The sequence below is a fragment of the Eleutherodactylus coqui genome, chromosome 10, assembly GCF_035609145.1.
Source record: "Eleutherodactylus coqui strain aEleCoq1 chromosome 10, aEleCoq1.hap1, whole genome shotgun sequence".
Taxonomy (NCBI): domain Eukaryota; kingdom Metazoa; phylum Chordata; class Amphibia; order Anura; family Eleutherodactylidae; genus Eleutherodactylus; species Eleutherodactylus coqui.
In genome coordinates, this window is record NC_089846.1 from 93,005,291 (window position 1) to 93,017,813 (window position 12,523).

Below are 12,523 nucleotides of genomic sequence, written 5' to 3' on the forward strand. Positions count from 1 at the left end.
CGCTGAAGATGGCCGCCGGGATCTTCTACCTTCGTGGACCGCAGCTCTTCTGTGCGGTCCACTGCCGATTCCAGCCTCCTGATTGGCTGGAATCGGCACGTGACGGGGCGGAGCTACACGGAGCCGCTCTCTGGCACGAGCGGCTCCATAGAAGACTGCTGAAGACCCGGACTGCGCAAGCGCGGCTAATTTGGCCATCGGAGGCCAAAAATTAGTCGGCTCCATGGGAACGAGGACGCCAGCAACGGAGCAGGTAAGTATAAAACTTTTTATAACTTCTGTATGGCTCATAATTAATGCACAATGTACATTACAAAGTGCATTATTATGGCCATGCAGAAGTGTATAGACCCACTTGCTGCCTCGGGACAACCCCTTTAACTCTTGTAAGACACCAGGAAGTTAGAGACTTTGTGGCGAGTCAGTGAAGGCTTTCACCTTTATATATATATATAGATATACTCCAGCAGTGACATCACTACAGAGCACATATAATTGTATATACTGTATATACTCCAGCAATGACATCACTACAGGGTACATATAAATGCATATACTCCAGCAGTTACATCACTACAGAGCACATACAATCGTATATACTGTATATAATCCGGCAGTGACATCACTACAGGGTACATATAATTGTATATACTCCAGCCGTGACATCACCATAGAGCGTATATAATTGTATATACTCCAGCAGTGACATCACTACAGGGCACATATAATTGTATATACTCCAGCAGTGACATCATTACAGAGCATATCTGATTGTGTATACTGTATATACTCCAGCAGTGACATCTCTACAGGACACATATAATTGTTTATACTGTATATACTCCAGCAGTGACATCACTAAAGAGCACATATAATTGTACATACTGTATATACTGAAGTAGTGACATCACTACAGAGCACATATAACTATATATACACTCCAGCAGTGACGTCACCAGAGCCCCCCATCCCGTGTGCATGCAGTATGGGGGTTGGGTTCGAGGCTCACATTCATTATTCATCTATCACCATCCCCCCCATGTCAGGCCCCTGATCTCGCCCTCCTATTGGCTGCTGTCTGCCGTGACGTCACAATCACGATGAGAATTGATGATCGGACGCGCTGATTTCATTGTCTGGAGCGGAGAGGAGCCGGCGGCGGCCCGGGGAGCCCAGCGAGGGGGGAGGTAGGTGGGGGGCGGGGAGCACCGGGCGGGGGGCGTGCGGGCCGGAGGGGGGTGCAGAGGCAGCGGGCGCCGGGTCTCTGAGAACCTGAGGGGCTGAGGACGCCCCTCACCCACAGCTGGTGTAGGCCAAGCTCGGCCATACGGGGCTTCTGGAGCCCCTGCGCCGCCGAGCAGACGTCCTGCGGCTTTGCAGCAGCCGAAGGGTTAATGAGGATTCATCGCCCCCCCCCCTCCTCGGCCTCAGAGCACGGGAGAGAGAGAGAGGGGGGAGCCGCGGCCCAGCACCCCTCCCCCTTCCCAAGCATGCGCACTGCACCTCTTCTCTTGCGCTGCACCTGTCTCAGGCCGCACACGTGACCGCCACGCTGTAGAATGTAGCGATTCTCCGGATGTGCACGTGACCAGAGCGGCGGCTCCTCAAGCTAAAGGCCGTGTGGCCCTTCTTGATGAGCCGGAAAATTGGCTCTTTGGGGGTCAGCATGACATCCTCCTGCTGATGACATCTGCTGCCCCCTGTGCAGACTGTCAGTACAGCAGGTAGTCACAGGACACTGGGGCCACAGCCATAGGCCTCCCTCACATCCAAAGTGGGATTCCACAGCAAATCCAGCCCATGGCATGCTACAGCAAAATGCGATTTCCGGCCCGCGACCAGAAATTGATTGTGATTTTCCGTTCGTGCGCAGCATGCTGCGATTTTTGTATGGGATGCGCACGGCCGGCTTCCATTGAAGGTGATGGAAGCCGCCCGTCCTACGGCACTTCTGTAGTTAGCACTGCGGGATACACGTCACTGCAGAGCGCCAGCGGCTAGCGGCGGAATTCCAGCCAACAAACCGCAGCGCTGTTCAGAAGCCGCTGGACAGGTATGCAGGTGTCACGGGCCGGCATCCTGATGAACTCCGCTGTGGGAACCCTGCATACGGGGTCCGACCTGCCCATGTGAAGGCGGTGATGTCACCGATGACATCAGAGCGGCAGAACACTGTCAGGTTGTGTAAGAGGGTTCTTCGTGAACCAGATGCTCACTGACGCCTCCCACAGGTGTACTTACACGAGTGAGTGCGGTATCGGTTGGTGACCCTCAGCGTGGCGTCGCGCCTGTAAACCTGGGGTGATGTGTTGTACGAATAAACAGCTATCATGACTGCACACGCCAGTCGCACGTGTTCATCACACACATGACACCAATCTCCGTGTTCCAATACTTGTAATGGTAGACGCTGCCGCACCTCGTGGATCATGGGCTGATTTGTTTCCTCCAGTAGTAGACGTTCGACGCCAGCATCGGCCGGCGGCAGGGGGGCTGTCGCAGTCTCGGACCACAAAGAGACCCTCATGAAGGGACCCGTCAGAAATCACTTGTGAAAAGGAAACTGATGTTATTCTTTCGATGGACCAAAAAAAATGTGCATGTAAATCGCCGGTGTAACCGCACAACACCGCTCTCCGTGGAGTTTGTACGCGCGCCGCTGGTGTATCGCGGTGTAACCACACAGTGCGGCTCTCAGAAGAGTTCCTGCGCTCGCTGCTGGCGTATCGCCGGTGTATCCGCACAATGCCGCTCTCAGTAGAGTTGGTTCGCTCACTGCTGGGTATCGCCGGTGTATCCGCACAATGCCGCTCTCAGTAGAGTTGGTTCGCTCATTGCTGGTGTATCGCCGGTGTATCCGCACAATGCCGCTCTCAGTAGAGTTGGTTCGCTCACTGCTGGGTATCGCCGGTGTATCCGCACAATGCCGCTCTCAGTAGAGTTGGTTCGCTCATTGCTGGTGTATCGCCGGTGTATCCGCACAATGCCGCTCTCAGTAGAGTTGGTTCGCTCACTGCTGGTGTATCGCCGGTGTATCCGCACAATGCCGCTCTCAGTAGAGTTGGTTCGCTCACTGCTGGGTATCGCCGGTGTATCCGCACAATGCTGCTCTCAGTAGAGTTGGTTCGCTCATTGCTGGTGTATCACCGGTGTATCCGCACAATGCCGCTCTCAGTAGAGTTGGTTCGCTCATTGCTGGTGTATCACCGGTGTATCCGCACAATGCCGCTCTCAGTAGAGTTGGTTCGCTCACTGCTGGGTATCGCCGGTGTATCCGCACAATGCTGCTCTCAGTAGAGTTGGTTCGCTCATTGCTGGTGTATCACCGGTGTATCCGCACAATGCCGCTCTCAGTAGAGTTGGTTCGCTCACTGCTGGCGTATCGCCGGTGTATCCGCACAGTGCCGCTCTCAGTAGAGTTGGTTCGCTCACTGCTGGTGTATCGCCGGTGTATCCGCACAATGCCGCTCTCAGTAGAGTTGGTTCGCTCACTGCTGGTGTATCGCCGGTGTATCCGCACAATGCCGCTCTCAGTAGAGTTGGTTCGCTCATTGCTGGTGTATCGCCAGTGTATCCGCACAATGCCGCTGTCAATAGAGTTGGTGTGCTCGCTGCTGGTGTATCGCCGGTGTATCCGCACAATGCCACTCTCCGTAGAGCTCGTGCGCTCGCTGCTGGTGTAACCACACCGTGCTGCTGTCAGTAGAGTTCGTGCGCTCGCTGCTGGTGTAACCACACAGTGCTGCTGTCAGTAGATTTCGTGCGCTCGCTGCTGGTGTATCGCCGGTGTATCCGCACAATGCCGCTCTCAGTAAAGTTGGTTCGCTCACTGCTGGCGTATCGCCGGTGTATCCGCACAGTGCCACTCTCCGGAGAGCTCGTGCGCTTGCTGCTGGTGTAACCACACAATGCCGCTGTCAGTAGAGTTGGTTCGCTCGCTGCTGGTGTATCGCCGGTGTATCCGCACAATGCCGCTCTCAGTAGAGTTGGTTCGCTCGCTGCTGGTGTATCGCCGGTGTATCCGCACAATGCCGCTCTCAGTAGAGTTGGTTCGCTCGCTGCTGGTGTATCGCCGGTGTATCCGCACAATGCCGCTCTCCGTAGAGTTGGTTCGCTCGCTGCTGGTGTATCGCCGGTGTATCCGCACAATGCCGCTCTCAGTAGAGTTGGTTCGCTCGCTGCTGGCGTATCGCCGGTGTATCCGCACAATGCCGCTCTCAGTAGAGTTGGTTCGCTCGCTGCTGGTGTATCGCCGGTGTATCCGCACAATGCCGCTCTCAGTAGAGTTGGTTCGCTCGCTGCTGGTGTATCGCCGGTGTATCCGCACAATGCCGCTCTCCGTAGAGTTGGTTCGCTCGCTGCTGGTGTATCGCCGGTGTATCCGCACAATGCCGCTCTCAGTAGAGTTGGTTCGCTCGCTGCTGGTGTATCGCCGGTGTATCCGCACAATGCCGCTCTCAGTAGAGTTGGTTCGCTCGCTGCTGGTGTATCGCCGGTGTATCCGCACAATGCCGCTCTCAGTAGAGTTGGTTCGCTCGCTGCTGGCGTATCGCCGGTGTATCCGCACAATGCCGCTCTCAGTAGAGTTGGTTCGCTCGCTGATGGTGTATCGCCGGTGTATCCGCACAATGCCGCTCTCAGTAGAGTTGGTTCGCTCGCTGCTGGCGTATCGCCGGTGTATCCGCACAATGCCGCTCTCAGTAGAGTTGGTTCGCTCACTGCTGGCGTATCGCCGGTGTATCCGCACAATGCCGCTCTCAGTAGAGTTGGTTCGCTCACTGCTGGCGTATTGCAGGTCTTCTGTCTTCTCTCACTAATTCTGACAGTCATAATCACTGACTGACTTATAAGCTTCCCATGGACGTCCGCACCCGCCGCAACCAGCAAAGGACAACACGCTGACTTCTTCCTGGCGCTGCAGAAAGTCCCAGAGCTGTCGTCGGTCCGAAATCTCTCAGTGCGCTCAGTGTATACTGTCTCCCTCTATATGTACTATAAGGCCCAGTGTGTAATCCCCCCCCCATAGGTACTATAGGGCTCAGTGTGTAATGCCCCTCTATATGTACTATAGGGCTCAGTGTGTAATGCCCCTCTATATGTACTATAGGGCTCAGTGTGTAATGCCCCTCTATATGTACTATAGGGCTCAGTGTGTAATGCCCCTCTATATGTACTATAGGGCTCAGTGTGTAATGCCCCTCTATATGTACTATAGGGCTCAGTGTGTAATGCCCCTCTATATGTACTATAGGGCTCAGTGTGTAATGCCCCTCTATATGTACTATAGGGCTCAGTGTGTGATGCCCCCTATATGTACCATATGGCTTAGTGCTCCTACACACTTGCGTTTTTTTTAGCTCTGCAATATCGCCGCAGTTTTTTTAACACGATTGTCAATGGGACTTTCAAATGTTAAAAACGCATCGCATAAAAATCGCAGAACACCAACTTGCGATGCATTTTTAACATTAGAAAGTCCCATTGACAATCGTGTTAAAAAAAACTGCGGCGATATTGCAGAGTTAAAAAAACGTAAGTGTGTAGGAGCCCTTAGTGTATAATTTCCCCCCTACCCGCCCTCCCATATGTGCTATAGGGCTCAGTGTGTATTGTTTTCCCTATGTGGCCTATAGGGCTCAGTGTGTAATGTACCCCCTACATGTCCTACAGGGCTGTATGTAATGTGCCCCCATATTTACTACAGAGTTCAGTGTGTAATGTGCCCACCTATATGTTCTATAGAGTTCAGTGTGTAATGTCCTCCTGTATGTACTATAGGGTTAAATGGATAATGTGCCCCCTAAAGGGCCCAGTGTGTCATGTTTTCCATCCAATATATACTAAAGGGATCAATGTGTAATGCCACCTATATGTGCTATAGGGCCCAGTGTGTAATGTGCCCCCCATATATGTTCTACGGTATAGGGCACAGTGTGTAACCCCCCCCCCCCCACCACCACCACCACCACCACCACCTTCCTCCTTATATGTACCATTGGGCTCAGTGTGAAATGTGCCCTCCTATGTATACTATAGGGCTCAGTGTATAATTTGCCCCACTATGTGTACTATAGGGTTCAGTGTGTAGTGTCCCCCTTATATGTCCTATAGGGCTCAGTGTGTAGTGTGCTTCCTATATATACTATAGGGCTCAGCGTATAATGCCCCCCATATGTGCAGTAGGACTCAGTGTGTAATGTGCCCCCTATATGTCAGATTGAGCTCTGTGTAATATTCTCCTCCATATGTGCTATAGGGCTCATTGTGTAATGTGACCTCCTATATTTACTATAGGGCTCAGTGTGTAATGTGCCCTCTTATATGTACTATATCACCCAGTGTGTAATGTGCCCCCTTCTATATGTACTATAAGGCTTAGTGTGTACTGTGCCCCCCTATATGAACTGTAGGGCTCAGTGTGCACCCCTATATGTACTATAGGGCTCTTTGTGTAATTTCCCCTCTTTTATGTATTATAGGGCTCAGAGTGTTACCGTATGTCCCCCTATTTCTACTGTAGGGCTCAGCGTGTAATGTGACCCTTTAAGTACTATGGTGCTCAATGTGTGGTGTGCCCTCTTATATGTACTATGAGGCTGTTTTTGTAATGTCCCCTCTTATGTGCTATAGGGCTCAGTGTGTAATGTGCCCCCTTTATGTACTGTAGGGCTCAGTGTGTAATGCCCCCCCCCCCCCTACATATGCTATAGGGCTCATTGTGTGATGTGCCCCCTATATGTACTATAGAGCTCAGTGTATAATTCCACCCTATATGTACTATTGGTCTCAGTGTGTAATGTGCCTTCCCTATATGTACTAAAGGGTTCAGAGGGCAATGCCCCCCCCCCCCCCCCCCCCCCCACACACACACCTTATATGTACTCTAGGGCTCTGTGTGTAATGTCTCCTTTATATGTACTATAGGGCTCAGTGTGTAATGTGCTTCCTCCATATGTATTATAGGGCTAAGCTGCCCTGGAAAATTTACACTGAGTAATCCCTAACCACCTGCTATACTGCTCTTGTCACCTCTCCAGCAGTGAAAGGGTTACCGATGCCTCTTCTGGCGCTCAGATGGGAGCTCCTAGGCCCATCACTAGCAAGGATCTCAGGCCCTACTGATACATTGTATCACAGTTGGCTGCTGGATACTTTGTATCAAGTGCATGTGACCAGGAGCCGGCCCTCCTCTACATGTAAGGAGATGTCATTTCCAAGCAGGCATAGATCTGATCCCTGTGTCCGGCTGTGACATCACCTATATCAGGTTTACATAGCTGCACCTGTGACATCACGTATACATCATACACTATAGTCACAACCTTGACATTGCAAATACTAATGATAAAAGTATACACCGTAGTGAGGTCACTGATAGTAATCATATATCACATATAAACACACAGCTGTGTTATCAGTACTGCAGACATACATGCACACACGAGCAACATTACTAATGCTTATGTATACAGTGACATTACATTATATACACTTAGTGCTAACATTGCCATTATGTACAATGACGTTGCATATATCTGTGTATGCAGTATATATATAGTATACAGACAGACAGCAGTGATGGCACTGATACTAAGATATAATAAATTGCAGACACTGTTTCCAAAACATTGCTTGTTCCTTCCTATCATATATTTCCAAATACACCTACACCAAGGTTCTTCACCGTAACCCGCTTGACTCCGTGTACGGCAAGCCGAGCGTTTAGGCTGCAGCCGATGTGCCTCCACACTAGGCTCTCCTGCCTCGCTGCTACCTCGGCTTGCCGTAAACGGAGTCAAGCGGGTTACGGTGAAGAACCTTTTGTGTAGGTGTATCTTGGAAATATGAGATCGAAGGAACAAGCAATGTTTTAGAAACAGTGTCTGCAATTTATTACCCGTGTGATGAGGAGTTTCACATTGCAAACCGGTGTGTCCACTTTGGAGCAGGACCTGTTAAGAGAAAGTGCGGCCCTGGGCCAAATTAGAAATATGGCCCCAAATACGGAAATACTGCATTAACAGCACCATCACATTCATGAGGCGACGTGCAGAGTGCTGCAGCGCTGAACTCTAGTACTGCCAGGGGTTCTACAAAAAAGATTATTCATATACATTTCTAGTTATCAAATACCAAGACTAAATGTTACAACGATACAGTGATTACATATTACACCCATACAGTGATAAATAAGACCTCCATACAGTGATTATATATTACACCCATACAGTGATAAATAAGACCTCCATACAGTGATAAATAAGACCTCCATACTATGTGCAAAATGCACTATGTAATAACCGATATTACCAATAATACCACCACACCATGCCCACTACCAGTACAAGGGCTATTCAATATAAACATTCCATGACCACTGAGTCCTGTAGCAGGTATAGCACATATAGCAGGAGGAGGGGGCACATTACACACCGAGCCCACTAAGCGGTTTGCAACAGAAAAAGCTTCATAGTCTCCTGCAGTAACAGGAAGTAGGCAACTCATTGTCTGTCATTTGTAAGATCATGTTAGTGAGGACGGGGCCCTTGGGCTCTCCTAGTTTATGAACTGAGATATACAATAACATCATAACATTATATATATTACACAGCACAGCGGTGACGTCACTAATGATTTTACATACACACCCGCCTCTACAAGAAGTTGTCTTTTTTTCTGGAAAACTTGTCCTGCGGTTCCATCTCAGGCAGATATGTAAATGCTGAGAGTTGTGGTGATTAGATGAATGGTCTTGTCACCTGAGACCGTAAAAGTGGTTTCCCCCTATAAAAGGCTCTTGGTGGCTCCTTGTGTGTAGTGACCTCTTTTTCCGCTTGTGTAAAGCTTGTTGACCACTAGACGTCTCTACGACACAGAGTCTGAGAGGGGCGCATTATTGGAATGGGAGAAGCTGGATGGTCGTATCGCTGAATTGTTCCCCACTGGGCCGTTCTGACCAGACTGTTAGGAGGTGTTGGAACCAGTGGATGTGTGAGGGCACACAAGGTGACTAGGCTCAGGACGCCCTCAACAGACCACCAGTAGAGAGGAGCGTCTGACCAGACTGTTAGGAGGAGTTGGGACCAGTGGATGGGGGCACACAAGGTGACCTGGCTCAGGACGCCCCCTACAGACCACCAGTAGAGAGTAGCGTCTGACCAGATTGTTAGGTGTTGGGACCAGTGGATGGGGGCCTACAAGGTGACCGGGCTCAGGACCTTCCCGACAGACCAACAGCAGAGAGGAGCGTCTGACCAGACTGTTAGGTGTTGGGACCAGTGGATAGGGGCATACAAGGTGACCGGGCTCAGGACCCCCCCGACAGATCAACATTAGAGAGGAGCGTCTGACCAGACTGTTAGGAGGTGTTGGGACCAATGCATGTTTGAGGGCACACAAGGTGACTGGGCTCAGAACTCCCCCTACAAACCACCAGTAGAGGACCATCTGACCAGATTGTTAGTAGGTGTTGGGACCAGTGGATGGGGGCACACAAGGTGACCGGGCTCAGGACCCCCTATAGACCACCAGTAGAGAGGAGCGTCAGATCAGACTGTTAGGAGGTGTTGGGACCAGTGGATGTGTGAGGGCACACAAGGTGACCGGGCTCAGGATGCCCCCTACAGACCACCAGTAGAGAGGAATGTCTGACCAGACTGTTAGGAGGTGTTGGACCAGTGAATGTGTGAGGGTACACAAGGTGATCGGTCTCAGGACGCCCCCGACAAATGACAAGTAGACAGGAGCATCTGACCAGACTGTTAGGAGGTGTTGGGACCAGTGGATGTGTGAGGGCACACAAGGTGACCGGGCTCAGGACCCCCGACAGGCCACCAGTAGAGCGGATCTTCTAATCATCCGACAAGCACCAGCAGCTCCAACTGTTTTATTGTCCGCCATCCAGAGACAGGGGGCGCCATCATTCCACTTCTGCGTCTGTCGGAAGCATTTCCAGGCACTTGGTTGAAGGACATTTGGTCTCACGGCCCCCATTACATGTACTGCTTTTGACACCCACTGTTGCCTCCGTAAGCTGTGGTGTCATGAATGATGAAACTGGACACTACGGAGGTGAAACGGGTTACATAGTAACATAGTATGTAAGGCTGAATGAAGACAATGTCCATCTAGTTTAGCCTGTTTATCTTCCTATGTTGTTCATCCAGAGGAAGGCAAAAAAAAAACAAGAGCAGGAGCCAATTAGCCCATTTGGGGGAAAATTCCTTCCCGACTCCCGAATGGCAATCAGACTAATCCCTGGATCAACCTCTTATAGTTCCTACCTGCCTGTATACTCGGATTAACAATTGACCTCAGATTTATATCCTGTAATATTCTTCCGCTCTAGAAAGACATCAAGTCCCCTTTTAAACTCCTCTATGGATTTTGCCATCACCACTTCCTCAGGCAGAGAGTTCCACAGAGAGGTTGTCTTCAGCGATGAATCCAGGTTTAGTTTAAGTGCTGACGTCGGCCGTGTTCATGTCTGTAGACCTCGGAGTGAGTGCCTAAATCCTGCCTTTGCTGTGGAGCTGCACACTGCCCCCTGCTGGTGTGATAGTCTGGGTGGTCATCACATACGACAGTCGGTCACCCCTAGTAGTAGTACAAGGGGCAATGACAGCTCAGCGATATGTTCAGGACATCCTGCAGCCACATGTGTTCCTCTCATGGCGGCTTCCAGCAGGATAATGCTCGGCTGCACACACAAGGGGGTCACAGCAGCCCCCACAACATTGTCACACTTCCGTGGCTGTCCGGTCACCAGATTTTTTGCCAATAGAACATGTATGGGACCACCTGTGATGTCAACTTCAACAGCCTACGAGTTCTAATATCTCAGTTACAGCAAATGTGGATCGATATGCAGCAGGATACAATCAGAACCTGTATGCCTTCATGCCCGTCCGTATTACATCTTGTATCTAAGCTAGAGGGGTGCAACAGGGTACTAGAGTGTCCATGCTCACCCATTTCACATCTTGTATCCAAGCTAGAGGGGTGCATCAGGGTACTAGAGCCTCCATGCCCACCTGTATCACATCTTGTAGCCAAACAAGAGGCAGTACAACAGGGTGCTAGCGCCTCCATGCCCGCCCATATCACATCTTGCATCCAAACTAGAGGGGTGCAACAGGGTACTAGAGCGTCCATGCTCACCCATATCACATCTTGTATCCAAGCTAGAGGCAGTACAGCAGGGTACTAGAGCCTCCATGCTCGCCCATATCACATCTTGATTCCAAGCTAGTGGCGGTACAACAGGGTACTAGAGCCTCCATGCCTGCCCATATCACATCTTGTATCCAAACTAGAGGTGGTACAACGGGGTACTAGAGCCTCCATGCCCTCCATATCACATCTTGTATCCAAACTAGAGGCAGTACAACAGGGTATTAGAACCTCCATGCCCGCGCGTATCACATCTTGTATCCAAGCTAGATTCGGTACAACAGGGTACTAGAGCCTCAATGCCCGCCTGTCTCACATCTTGTATTCAAGCTAGAGGTAGAACAACAGGGTACTAGAGCCTCCATGCCCCTCCGTATCACATCTTGTATCCAAGCTAGATTCGGTACAACAGGGTACTAGAGCCTCAATGCCCGCCTGTCTCACATCTTGTATTCAAGCTAGAGGTAGAACAACAGGGTACTAGAGCCTCCATGCCTGCTTGTATCACATCTTGTATCCAAGCTAGAGGTGGTACAACAGGGTACTAGATCCTCCCTGCCCGCCCGTATCACCTTTTCAGGGATTTGTATTACAGTGAGACAATGATCCAAAACATATTTCTGGGTTATGTCAGAATTACTTAAGAAGACAAGAAGCCGTCAGGCTACAAAGAATGGAATGGCCCACACAGTCTCCAGGCATAAACCCCATTGAGCTTCTATAGGGTGAACTGGACAGAAAGGTGAAAGGAAAGCAACCGACAAGTGCAGCACATTTGTGGGAACTTCTGCAACAATGTTGCGAAGAAGAATGCACGGATTGTACAAAGATGTTATATCAGCTGGAGGGAGCGACTGGAAAGAGTCAAGTATCTAGATGTACTTTGGTGCAACAATTAATCCGTTATTTCTATTCATCGTAACGTGTCGGTTTGTTCTGTGCTTTTATTTCAGAGTACATTTCAGACATTAAACTGTAAATATCAATAAAAACTGGAAAAATTAAGGAATTATAAAACTTTTGACTGGTAGTGTACTGTACACACACGGTTATTACAAATGTTCTTCCTGATGTGAGACCCCCATAACTACTGTTTAATGACACTCAGATGTTATTATATGTGTTATATGAACATAACATTGTCCACACATGCACATAGACAAAACTACTGCTGACGGGCGAGTTCTGAAATCATGACCATAGGTGGGACGCTTCCATCTTCGCAGTGGCAGGACACAGTGTTCAGTATTCATACGTGACAGCAGTAACAAGTGCTTCACGCTCAAGCCCACGAGCGCCGCGGGATACGCCGCAGGAATACCGAAAAAAAAGTGCATCCGCAGTCTCCATT

General features: G+C 50.1%; 1 protein-coding gene across 3 annotated transcripts in view; it reads left to right on the plus strand.

Moving 5' to 3' along the window:
- The first annotated feature begins 1,088 nt into the window (after positions 1-1,088).
- Positions 1,089-12,523, plus strand: part of HDX (highly divergent homeobox) — an 82,543-nt gene continuing 71,108 nt past the window's right edge. For all 3 annotated transcript variants that reach the window (XM_066581467.1, XM_066581468.1, XM_066581469.1), the window contains exon 1: positions 1,089-1,187. The gene's annotated coding sequence lies outside the window, so the exon portion shown is untranslated. The remainder of the gene's footprint in view (positions 1,188-12,523) is intronic.